This window comes from Hemicordylus capensis, chromosome 6 (assembly GCF_027244095.1).
Source record: "Hemicordylus capensis ecotype Gifberg chromosome 6, rHemCap1.1.pri, whole genome shotgun sequence".
Classification (NCBI taxonomy): Eukaryota; Metazoa; Chordata; class Lepidosauria; order Squamata; family Cordylidae; genus Hemicordylus; species Hemicordylus capensis.
This window is the reverse complement of record NC_069662.1, coordinates 110,717,538-110,731,265: the sequence shown is the minus strand read 5'-3', so window position 1 is coordinate 110,731,265 and position 13,728 is coordinate 110,717,538. Positions and strand designations below refer to the sequence as shown.

Sequence of the window (13,728 nt, the reverse complement as noted above, 5' to 3'; positions counted from 1 at the left end):
TATTTGTTCTTCAGTAATCAGGAAAAACTGCACTTAGAGTTGAAAATACCATCACATGAATCCTTAATTGGCAGTCACTCTCTTGCCAACCGGAGAACTTAAGAAAACATTATTTTTTTATCTATATGTCCTCAGGCCAGACCAAAAACAGAAAGAAAGATATATGGTGACTATTTTGCTACACACTGAGAGGACAGAGATAGTGGATTCGATCCATACATTGTTTACGAGTTCAGTCAATGAAATATACAAAGATATACAAGTTCAGTCAAATAAATTTTAAAAATGCATTTTAGGATAAAGGCGTTATATTCTGATTATAACTTTATAATTAAGTTCTCCAAATAAAACTGTGAAACATTGCCTGCAATTTTTTTTTAACCTGTTGGGAATAAAATGGTCTTTATAATTAGGTATAAAATCTAATTTAGTAACTGGAGATCAAATTAACAATGAAGCTTTAATGCAACTTCGTAGCAGGAAGAACACAGTGGCATGTATGAGCTGCAGATGAGAGTTTGTCTTCCTGGAACAGGACGGTGTTCCATGCAGCTGAAATCATAGGCAAAAATATTTTTCCCCTAGAAGGGGAAATGGGTGTAAATATGTTGACAAAGACAAAAATATGGCATGTGTATTTATTTAGGATAGGAAATGCTTCCTATCCAGCAATGCTAGGCAATGCTTCCTTTCCGTTTCCTAGCAGGGGGATAGGCAGTGCTTCCTATCCATTTCCTAGCAGAGGGAGAGTAACTGGCTCTATCCACCCCCAACACAGTACCTCCAGTGACTGTTGCTGGTGTCTATCTTATGTTTCTTTTTAGATTGTGAGCCCTCTGGGGACAGGGATCCATCTTATTTATTTATTATTTCTCTGTGTAAACTGCCCTGAGCCATTTTTGGAAGGGTGGTATAGAAATCGAATAAATAAATAATAATAATAATAATATATTGCAAATCTGCATGGTAGACTCAATTCATGCAATGCCCAAGCTGAATGAGCACCTGCCTGTGTGCTCCCCTCTTTTCCTCCTCTTTCCTCCTCAGCTCCAGTGCAGAATTGTGATGGAGGAATACTGACTTGTTAAACCACAACTCTATATGTCATCTGAACCCAGAAGCCATAGTTAAACAGTAGCTTACAAACTAGGCTATGTTGATCATCAAGGACAGGGCCATCCAGAGAAGGGAATGAGATGGAGATCTTAACACATCAGCAGGTTATGTAGAAGGAAATGATCCTTCAGTTTTGCCTTCCTAAAGCTGCATGTGAAGAAGGCCTGTCTCATCATGTGGGGCAAAAATGAGCTGGGATGGTTATTTAGATCGGGAAAACAGTGAAAGGGCAAGGATTGAAAACCTTTTCCCAGTCTTGATCCTCTGATCCAATTTATCCTCCATGGCTGCGTGCTTTTAACTAAATAAAAAGTGACATGATCTGAGCAAGGATCTCTTGCTATCTCATCTGCTTTGGCCATACTGTATATCTAAACAACAAAGCAGCAACTTACTGCAGCCTTTTGAGTTTGTGGAACAATCTCCACAATGTGGAACAATGTAGGGATGAAAAAGTCCATAACTCATTAGGGCTTTTACAACTAGATAAAACAGAACTTTCAGAAATATCCTGCAGGACATTTCTTCCATTAGTAGAACAGAGTCCTTCATTATGTTGTGAACATCTAGGAATGTATTCATTTTCTCTCTCTTTTCTTCATTCTGTTACTCTCCCCTTTTTTGAATTTTTAGTCCTACAGTTTCAACATGATTAAAGTGTAAGTCATCTCTCCATGCAGTGAGACAATCAGCTCTAACAGCCCTAGAGGTGAATCAAAAATTGCCTCTATAGGCGGGAGATATAATCATGCAGTATAATTAGAGTAGTCAGTCATGCTCTCTAGGGGAAAGGTGTGAAGTATGGTAATAGAAGAAAGAATAGACCATTTATTCCTCTCTTTAAAACTCCTCCTGTCCTTTTTCATCCTTGTGTCTCTTGATTAATTCATTTGGTTAACGTGAATTGACACTTGAAAATCACCTGTCACATGAAGAAATAATTTTGATGTGTGCGCATCAAAAGAAAACAGGCCACTCAAAATAACAGACCGCTGTCTAAACAGCAAGGCCCTACTCCAAATCCAAGAATCATTCTCTTTCAACATACAGAGTGCAGAAGAAAAGAAGGGGCAAAGCTTTCAGTGGCTTACTTACCAGGCAAGTAATCAAAGAGAGAGGCACATGCATTGCGTCTGAGTCATTCTATGGCCTACCTGCTCAGCTTGCAGAGGTGGGGGCTGTTTCATGCCTACTAAGCAGTGCATCGTCACACTTGTGTTGCTACTCCCAGGTGCATAGCGAGGGGATAAGGGGCCGGTGTTCACCCCTCTCCCCAGAGGTCCTTCAGAGTGAGGGAGATAATGAAGAATATAATGAGGGGTGGAGCTGGGGGCCCTTCAGGAGCTCGGGGGCCTGGGTTCTTTGAACCCATCTGCTCAATTATAGCTACACCCCTGGCTACTCCCATTGGGAATGATGGCAATAGCGTTGCAAGTGCAATGACACACTACTACTGGAGCTTCGCCTCCACAAGCAGTGTGGGTGGGCTGCAAAGCGGCTCACAACTAGTGTGTGTGTGCCATTCCCTTCAGTTGATGGATCTCTGCACAGTTTATAAGCCACTGTTCTAATCATCAAGTCTCATGAGCTATGAACCTGGATACCATGCAAGAATCTGGTAGGATTTCAAAAGGGAATATGATCAACTCTATTTGAGTTAAAGGCCCCTGCCTCAGCCGCCTTGCAACATGCTATAGTACTAATTCAGGGCTGCTGTCCTCTAGTTGCTGCTATTTAACAAAGAAAACACAAGTACAACTAATGTGATTAACATCACTCCTAGTTTGGTCTTTACTCTGCATCCTATTACACTCTTCCTTTGAAGTCAGTCTCATTGGCTCAATACAACATGCACATTGCGATGCTGCAAGCACACAGTTGCGCAACTGCGTGCCCACAATGTTCACATTGCGTTGTGTGCTAAGCTGGACAGTGAATGCAGTGGGCGGTTAAAAAAAATGCATTGGACTGAGCTCCATGTCAAAACTAACTTTAGGTGGGCTGGACCATGATTGAGAACAGCTACTGCAGAGGACATTTGACTTCAAGCACACCTGCTACTCTGGAATTTCATAATATGATTAACTTTAAATGATCTATCAAGATGTTCTACTACAAAGGCCAACTGAAATATAGAAAACTGTGCAAGAGTAATATGCTGTTTGTGCCGTGCTTCCAATGATTTCAATTAGGTTTCCTCTGCAGAACCCTACAGAACTTCCAAGTCCTCCATCTCTGGATATAATTGAATACCCACAGTGCCTCACTATATAATTCATTGTAGTGTGCTCTTATAAAATACATATAAATTTAAATTGTTAATTTTTTTGATATGATTGTGACTGATTTAAAAAATGTTTTTTAAAATTGTTTTTGTATTGTATTTTGTATTTTCTCTTCCCCTCTTTTTGGTCTGTTATAATTTAATGTGTGTTTTTATCTCATGTTTTAATGTTGTGTTGTAAGTTGCCCAGAGGACAATTTGTTATGGGGCAGCTAACAAATAAAGTTGTTTTTATTATTTTTATTATTAATTATTAATATTATTATTTGACCAATATCCACACGAATGCTGTGTACATGGTGCCCGAAGAAGCTTGCATGAAAGTGGCTGCATACTCTCTTCTGAAATGTGCATGCTTGAGTGCAGGGGAGGGGAAACCTTTCAATGATTGCCCCTTCCCCTGAAAGTTATTTGTGCAACACACAATTATGTCCCTGAGGGTCACACTTCAGAAGTGAGCATGCAGCCATTGCACATGTGCCTTCGGGGGCTCTCTGTTTGCAGTGTTTGTGTGGAGTTTGGCCATTATTTATGTACACATATAATGACTCTCTACCCTTGAATTTTAGCTGATTAATTATCTGGTTATAAACGAATCAATTAATTAAATACATTTTTCTAATGACGAACAAAACTCACATATATTGTACACATGAAAGCAGTCAGCCAGTACTTTCCTGGCTGTTGATTCCGTGTGTTGTAAAGGAAAAGCTGCATTTGAAACTTGCATGCATCTCTTACAACCTATGTTCTTGGCTGTTCGGTTACAGTACTTGATTTGGGGAACAAAATGCATGGAGAGAAATCCATGTTACAGGATTTCTCACTCGGCAATCCTGGCTTCGGAACCATCATCTAAGCACCAGTTAAAAGCATTTCAGCTCTTAGGAAAAGCATTTTCCGTTTCAAGTCACCTGACACTTGTCGTGATTGGTGGCACTCCATTCTACAAGTATAATGTTTTAAATCTTCTGACACACATGCCAGCCTCTGTGTGTGTGTGTGTGTGTGTGTGTGTGTGTGTGTGTGTGTGTGTTGCATGCTTATGCCAGTACTGCACTTCTCTGGCAGTGGCTAGCACTATAGAGCTTCTGTATCCAATTGGTAGTAGAGTTTTGGTATCCAGCTGAGCAGATGCACATGATAAGGGGCTTTTAAACATGATGGTTTCTGTAGAACTGCTTCATGAGCAGGCTCCATGTGGAGGTTGTAATGTTGACATCTGACCCATCTTTTACTGTTGCAAGTTGTAGAGAAATACATTTTGGTGGGATTTCAGTTTGCCACACACAAAAACAAAAATAGCTTGGGAAGGAGCCTACTCCATCCTTAACAAAAACCTGCTTTAGTGAGATCCACTTCACCTTTTGAAAACCTTAGTTCTAAAAACATTTCTTCCTCCCAATTTGGGGAACATTCTGATGAACAAAACTAAATCCTAGCAGCAGAAGGTGAACAGGTGAGTAGGCAGAAGCCAATGGATTCAGGCTACTGGTTTAAGTAAGGGCAGCTAGCCAGTTAGCAACCATGCATTTGCACGGTGTTGTCTGAAGTGCCATTCCCTGCAGAAAGAGTTACGCGTAGGAATTGTCATTCCCCCTGGATTGCCCCAGAGATGGGCCTGGTGCTCAGTGGCAGAGCATCTGTGCTGCATGCAGAGGGCCCCTGGTTTAATCCCTGGCACCTCCACGTAGGGCTGAGAAAGACCCTGGAGAGCCTCTGCCAGTCAGTACACCAGAGCCAGTGTGGTGTAGTGGTTAGAGTGCTGGACTAGGACCAGGGAGGCCCGAGTTCAAATCCCCATTCAGCCATGATACTTGCTGGGTGACTCTGGGCCAGTCACTTCTCTTTCAGCCTAACCTACTTCACAGGGTTGTTGTGAGGAGAAACTTAAATATGTAGTACACCACTCTGGGCTCCTTGGAGGAAGAACGGAATATAAAATGTAAACAAACAAAGAAACACAGACATACTGAGCTAGAAGAATCAATGGTCTGATTTAATATAAGACAGCTTCATATGGTCATCACCTTCCAGTGGCAGCTGGTGGTTCCTGCTGAGGAACTGCATCAGCAACATTAACTGTCTTCCTTTCCTTTCCTTTCCACCTGTAACCAATGTCCCAAAGTGGTTAACATCTTCCCCATAATATAGTTTTTAAGAGACAGCCTTTGATTATTCCACCAACAGTGGTGTAGCAAGATTGAAGTGTACCCTGGGAGAAAAAACAAATGTGGGTCCCTGCCACCCCTCCTTCTTCCTCAGAGAGGTGTGAGAGGGAGGGGCAAGCTGCTTGCTCTCCCCCTCACACTCCTTCAGTAGCCCAGAGATATTCCCCAATCCCTGATCAATTATAGATATACCCCTATCCATCAGTGTGGAAACTGCTTGCCTAATGCAGAGTGCAGAATTCAAAACTAAAAGGGATTCAAACCCCAAGTCAATTTCACTTTGATGATCTGAACATTTCTAGCAGCATTTGTTGGCAAGGTATTATCTCAACTCTCGAAGAAATACGTCCGTGACACATAGCCCTGGACATAAGTTAGGAATACATTCAGAGCACACATGAAACAAATTGTTTTTGGTGATGCAGGCAAGCTGCACTGTGCTATTTTCATACTAATGGCCTGCAGTAATTATTCATTATTGCAACTGTCACTGCTCTACATTGGCACTGCTGCAACAACTAATATTACGTGGAATGGGATGTCAGCATCTAATAAAGAGGAATGCTTCGGAATTCACAACAATCCCCTTTGTGTTCTTTATCTTAATTTAAATAGAGTCCTTATGAAGTCTCTAAAAGATAAGACCTTGCATGAAGTGGAGGAAATACATGCAAAAGCTTATTTTCATACTAAGACAAACCAGAACATAAATAGCATATGTGAGTATGAATTTTCTGCATAACTGCTCTCAAAAGGGGAAACCTGAAAGTGAGTTCTTTAAGGATTTAAGCACATTGGATTAATTTTATATCCCAAATATGCTTCTCTGAATTTTCATTAGGCTGTGGGCACAAATTCCCTCTAAGGGTTTTGAAACTTAATTCAACACTTGCTCTTTCTGAACTGTCAATATTGAGAAAGGGTGCCATTTTAACTTCACTCTCATCCCCTTAGAGTCACAAATGGCATACATTTCAAAGAATCTGTTTAACATTTGAAGGTAGATCTAGAATCTTGCCTCACATAAATTAGTTGCAGTCTGGAATTTGAAGCTGCTGTGCAGTGTGTGTGTATGTGTGTGTGTGTGTGTGTGTGTGTGTGTATATATATATCGGTATGTGTATCTGTTTCTAAGTACTAAGTATTCTATAGAAGGGACTAAAGTCCCTCCTATCAGGCTTTAGCACAGGCAGAAAAGGAAGGAGAAGCTGACCAAGACTGCTCCCCTTATCCCATACTGAGGATGAGCTGCTGCTAGAGATGTCACCAAGTCTTGGAATTGGAGAGTTCAGAACGGCACACCTGGGAGCTCCTTCCCAAGGCCCTTATGAGCCAAAGCCACACTTTGGAAAACGGGGACTAGCTCATAATGGGCTTTACTGGGAGCCAGACTTCCCTAGAAGCTGCTTGGCACCCATCCTGGCCATTTCCAAAATCACTGCAATGTGGTAAAAGGGATGGCTCTGTAGGAGTGGGGGAACAAACCCCCTCAGACACATAGCAGAGGGGAGATGGTTCTGTCATCCCTCTAGTTTCCCTTCCTCCTTAAGATCTTGCTTCTTTCAGCTGCCCCTGCAGCTCAGGAAACAGCCATCTACTGCCCAACCTGTGTCCTCCTCAGCCTCTTCTACCCACTGTATTCTTACAAGAGGTCGTAAGAAGAGCACCCACAAAGCAGTGGTGTGGTGGAAGGAGATTCTGGGAGTGGGAAAACATCTCTCCTCCCACATCCCAGGGTGCCCTGGGGCAGGAGCACGGCAACTGCTCTCGTTAGAGCAGCCGCCACACTCAGCACAGCTGCTCCTTCCCCCCGGCTTGCTGCCGGACATGGTGGCAGGCCAGGCAGGAAACCGTTTAACCCAGTGGTGATCACCCAATCACTAGCCAAGGTTAAGCAAACCACATGTTCACTTAACCTCAGCTAAACTCTGGGTTAAAAAGTGGGGCTTGGCACAGGGGCAGCACAAAGAGAGACCTTGCTCCCAGCATGTCACATGTGCAGCCTAAACTGGCTGGGTTGCCCTAGCCTGGGTTAGGCTATACATGTGAATACCCTGACTGAGTTTTCAGCATCAGCTCCAGGTTTTCCCAGTAGATGCTGCCTGTGTTCTGGGTGGTGTGCTGGAGACTGCTACCAGAAGCTGGACTGAGGGTGAGACATTGTGAACCATATCTCTGGCAAGGGGAAATGTGTGATCTAGGACTGGGGTTCCCACAGACTAATTCTCTATTTCACACCATACACAGACACACACTTCCTCCTCCTTCTACTTTTGTCAGGAAAACTATTCAGAGGATGAAGCTTGTGTAGATCACAGTGGCTCATCCCATAAGAGCAGGAGAATGGTCTGTACGAAATATATTATAATTGTGTTCCCAAGCCTGCAATGCCTACATATAGCATTCAGGACACAATTCATGGCTATGACCGATGAAGTCCTAGATGACTTGTTCCTGACAGCTTGCATTATGCACTATAGTCCCTACTCACAGATTGCTATCTCAAATATAAATTCATAATTAAGTTTGCAAGGTTGATATTCTTTGTGGGTAAATATATTGCCACCTACATGGAAAACAGAATCAATTCACAAAAACTTTTAATTGCCATCAAAGCTTCTAGTATTTAACTACAAAGTGGTACTGTGTGGATGGCATCACCACCACATTTCTACAAGTGTTGAATAAGAAAGATCTCAGAACAATAACATGTAGAAACACATGGAGTAGCATTCAAACTAGTTAGTCATGACCAAGCACTGTTGAAATAAATGACATGAGTTAGTCATGACTAGCTTAAACATTGGATGCTGGTCCTGGCCCGGACTTTCAAATGACCACTGTATTTTCATGCATATCTTATTGAAGTGTTAGAGGAAAATAAATAGAAAAGTATGCCTCTGTGGAATAATCTAAAGTTTGTGGAAAACAAATCATGCAAGCCATCCGTATCAGTTCTGAAGTGTTGTGTTTTTCCAGTGAAACCCTATTTGACTCTGTCCTGAAGTGACTTGTTTTTATTAATTAGTGGTGCACAACTTTGTAATGAGATCTGTATTCTGTTTCAACTATCAGTCCCTCCAGTTCATTGAACAGTTCATCAATCTTGAAAGAAATTAACTACATAAATGAGATGCCTATATTCTTGTTGAAGTTAATTGAATGGAGCTGGCAGGAACAACAGTTGGAGGTGAGGAACTGGTAGGAAAAGAGCAGGTCCAGAAAGTGTGAGGCAATTTCTAAATCTGGGGACTTCCTGATGAATGTTGTTTCAAGCAAGATGAACGCAAACAAGTGAGGAGAGGGATGAGACCCAGTTTATTCCGGATCTATTTTAAGTAACCTTGCTTTTGACTAGATTTGGAAGCTGTCTTTTCAAGCCTATAATATAGATTTCTCCTCAGTGAGGCATAAATAGAAACTGCCTTTCGGAAACTATGAATGAAAGCTTCTCTGCTAAGGAAGAGTGTTGCTGACTCAAGCGGCTGCTCTTGCCATTTAATTAACGAGACTTGTGTAGCAAAATAAAATTCAATTTTAAAATCAGGACAACTGATGACTATTTGAATTTTAAAAGTATTGCTTACTATCAAGAACGGAGAGGATCGTACAGATTTTCGCTGCTCTGTGAAGCAACACGTTTTCGATTTGGAATCTGACATCAAGGTTAAGTGTAAGGTTAAGTACTGGGTTGAAATTTGGAAGTAGGATTGTTATTTTGGAGGCTGCAGCAGAAGATTAATCATGCAAAATGTTGCTTTTAAGAGAAGGAACAAGATCTGAAAATAATGTTTTGATAGCACATTAGTGTTAATGTCATGCATTACCCATCATTTGTAGCATGTAGCAAGAAGAAAATTGCTAATGGCTGCACCTAGCCTCCACTGTCACTTGGGTAAATCTAAACAGGAATACAGAAAAGAAAAGGGCTTAAAAGGGAAGCAGGCTAAATGGAAGCCTCTGCTGAACTATTTTACCACTTTAGCACTCGTGACAACAAAAAGTCACGCAGGGGGGAAAAGGCAGAGTTACAATTAAGGAGTGTGTAACTTCCCAATAACTAACTAAACAAACAAATCAAGCACAGCCATGATCAAAGAATACTTTACAGAATCTCACCTGAGGATCATGTGATATCACTCATCACCATTTTAAGACACAAACCGGTTTGTGGATCTATGCCACTTGATCAGCATATGCCACTTTAGCAGTCATATTTCATCAGATATGCAAATATGGCCACTTGAACAGCCATATTTCACAGCACAATATAATAGCAACGAATGTGACTGGAGAAAATATAACATTTCTCAAGATGCAAAATCAGCTTCCATAGTTTGTTTGTTTGTTAGTCCTTTTAAAAGAGTGCACCGATCCTCAGAATACGTATACATTTCATAATGGCTGTGGAAAGCAGGAAGTATCCCACTCGCCACTCACAGATAATGCGAAAAGAGGCTCCAAACATTATATGCAATAGTTCTAGGGTATCATCTTTAAACTTATCCACCTTTTTTCTAAAATGCAATTATCACTGTGATAATTGACACCAACTTTTGAAAATGTGAAACCCAAACTGAATTTCACCGTTCCCTCCAGTTCCACAAAAAACACTGGAGTTTTCTCAACAGCATCCAAAGGAGTTTCTATAAGACAAAGTAAATTTTGCAAGGGTTTTCTCCACCCCTTTAGGGTTGCTCTGAAATTTCACAGAAAGTGAAAGTGAAATTTCACAGAAAGTGAAATTGGAAACACATTTCGGGATTTCTTCCACATAATAAGATTTGAGAATTTTTAAGTGAAGCCAAGAGAGCTTCTATAAGACAGCTGGAATTTCTCAGAGGATTTCTGCACTTCATTGCTTTGGATAGTCATGGAAGACTCAGGTGTTCCATTCCTGCTAAACCACAAAGCACATTTACATCCTTATATCAGATGATTCTATGTTATAAATGACAGTAGTAGAAAACTTTATTCACTGAAAAACATTGTTGAAAGGATGCTTTGGAGGCTGTCTAAAACATGAGAAGACATTCACAATCAACAGTTACAGGTCTGCAAAATTATAAAATTAGGCAAAAAGAGGGGAATTGTGATTCACTGGTAGGAAATTCTGTAACAAAATAAGTATCGTTCAGAATTTAGGTACATGCTGTGTAGACAATCGCAATTTTATGGCCATATGTCCTGTTATGGAATCCTATTGAATGAAAGTGTCATTCCTCTGTCCAAGGAGAACTATACATCATGCTGATAAACACAGGGAGATCATTATCATATTTGGATGGGCAACTATTTGAATTTTAAAACTCTTTTTACAGTCCAGAGGAGAGAGAATTGTCCTGATTTTAGCCAGTCTGTGAAAGTGATATTTATGAATATCAGGGATGAAATCAAATGGTTAGATTGTTCAGACCTGACTGTGCAGCTGTCCAGAGTTTTCTCAGAGATGCCACAAATTGGCCTAAAGCAGCCTGATGGTGGACAGCATTTTGTTTCCACATATAGAATTACATGACATGTTTGCCAGAAGCTTTATGCTTAGTCTGAGAGGCATATAATCACATGAAACGCATAGTCCTAGTTTGTACAGTTAGGTAGAGGCAGCTGAAATAACAGGATGGAACAGGATGTAAGCTAAGCTCTAGTGTATTCTAAGCTATCTGTGTGAATTGCTGATTCTCTGTCTCAGAAGGGGAAGAGCATGAGATAAGACCTCTGTGCAACTGGACATTCATGTGGAGGAGGAAAGAGGCTCACACTGGTCCTACACCATTTATGAGCACCATCCAGATGAATGTATAAACTACAGCAAAGTCTACTTTATATTTCCATTGGGAAGTGAAATTCTTCATGCTTGGAACAGCATAACGGCCTACCTGCACTGGGCAGATCAGTGGCCAGGAAGACTCCAGACATTTATTGGAAATGAAAAAAGAAAATAGCCATTCTGCTATTTATTCCAAGGTTTATTCCAAAAGTGTTCCTACTACCTGGTGTAAGTATCATTAAAAAGCATCATGCTTCCTTTCTGTCTTTATGCAAAACAAGATTGGACATTATCTGGCCCTCAAGGGAATGTCTTAGTAATTGTCCATAAAGTATTAGCTGTGTAAAGAGATCCCACAAAGGGCTTGTAATGAATTTTTATAGCTGTGATTATTATCTGGCATTGTATCATGCATGGCTCAGCAGAACCACATGGGGTGGGGGGTGGGCAAGCTAGAAATTCTGGTTCATCCTTACAATGGATGGAAAGGACTGAAAATAACTCAAGAATCCAAAGAGCATTTATCATTAAAAGAGGAAGAGAAAATAAATTGATTTCATTAATCAAATCTGAAAGGGAAGATGAATAGAGTGAGCTGCATGTAAATGTGTAAAGAATCTCTCTCCATCTTCAGGTGGGAGTAGGTGTATTTTTGTTGTGCTGTACTGGGTCACAGCCCTGTAGTCTACAAAGGCCAATATCCTATTGCCAACTGGAATCACATTATGCAGAGTGATGAATAATTAAGAGCTCCACATGCACCTAGTGCTCCCATTGCCGGAAATGGCAGGTGTGGCATTGCAAAAGCACCCGGGGAATTTTTCTGTCACTGGCAAAGTGAAAATTCACTGGCAAATTTTTCTTTCACATGGCAAATGTGGTTCAATGTTAGCAAGTGTAAGGTGATGCACATTGGGATGAAAAACCCCAATTTCAAGTATATGCTGATGGGATCTGAGCTGTCGGTGACTGACCAGGAGAGGGATCTTGGGGTCGTGGTGGACAGCTCATTGAAAGTGTCGACTCAATGTGAGGCAGCTGTGAAAAAGGCAAATTCCATGCTAGGGATCATTAGGAAGGGGATTGAAAATAAAATGGCTAACATTATAATTCCCTTATACAAAACTATGGTGTGACCACACTTGGAGTACTGCGTACAATTCTGGTCACCACATCTTTAAATGGACATTGTAGAACTGGAAAAGGTACAGAAGAGGGCAACCAAGATGATTGGGGCCTAGAGCACCTTTCTTATGAGGCAAGACTACAACACCTGGGGCTTTTTAGTTTAGAAAAAAGACGACTGCGGGGAGACATGATAGAGGTCTATAAAATCATGCATGTTGTGGAGAAAGTGGAGAGAGAGAAATTCTTTTCCCTCTCACACAACACTAGAACCAGGGGTCACGCCATGAAATTGATTGCCAGGATGTCTAGGTTTGGATAACTTCATGGAGGAGAGGTCTATCAGTGGCTACTAGTTGGAGGGCTGTGGGCTATCTCCAGCCTCAAAGGCAAGATGAGTACCAGTTGTGGGGGAGTAACAGCAGGAGAAAGGGCACGCCCTCAACTCCTGCCTGTGGCTTCCAGCAGCATCTGGTGGGCCACTGTGCGAAACAGGATGCTAGACTAGATGGGCCTTGGGCCTGATGCAGCAGGGCTGTTCTTATGTTCTTAAAGGGAAATATATGCTTGGCTGCTACACTGGTTCAGTGCCAATAGTTACAACAAGTTATTGTGATTTCCCCATTGTCATGTATGGCTCACCACCTAGTTAAGGTACGGCTTGCTGCCACAATCCACCTCTGCAGGAGTGAAGGACCTATTAAGATGGTCTCCCCAAGAAGTTAATCAGATCCAATAGGATTCCAAGAAGCATTGGGAGGGTTTATATTTGATTCATCCAGTGATTCTGTGATGCCCTGATAGAGACTTGGAATACAGAGCTCACTAGGACAGGAGATACTATTGCACCTAAGTGTCCTCTATGACCTGCTTCAAAACTAGCTCCATGGTTTACAGAACTGTGGAAGTTGAAGCAGCAAGGTAGAAGACTGGAGTGCAAGTGGAGAAAGACTTGAATCCAACAGGTTACAACACAGAGCGCATTTAAAGATCTGTGTTCTGGCATTATGGGCAGCAAAGAAACAGTTCTTTGTTGTTCATATTGCATTTTCAAGTTCACATTTGGCAGAGTTATCAAAGGTTGTGAAGAGACTAATTCAGTGCCTTCTACCATGAATTCCGAGATCATGATCCTTCAGTGACCCACTGAGATACTTTTAATGATTTTATTATTTTTGCAGATAAAATATCTCATATTCGAACCAATCTGGATACCTGTATGGTGACAGAGTCTAATGGGGAGGTGTCCAGAAACTCCTGTC

General features: G+C 41.4%; 1 protein-coding gene across 13 annotated transcripts in view; it reads right to left on the bottom strand.

Moving 5' to 3' along the window:
• The window catches only part of ZNF385D (zinc finger protein 385D), a 641,404-nt gene that overhangs the window by 15,260 nt on the left and 612,416 nt on the right, over positions 1–13,728 (bottom strand). The window lies entirely within an intron of this gene.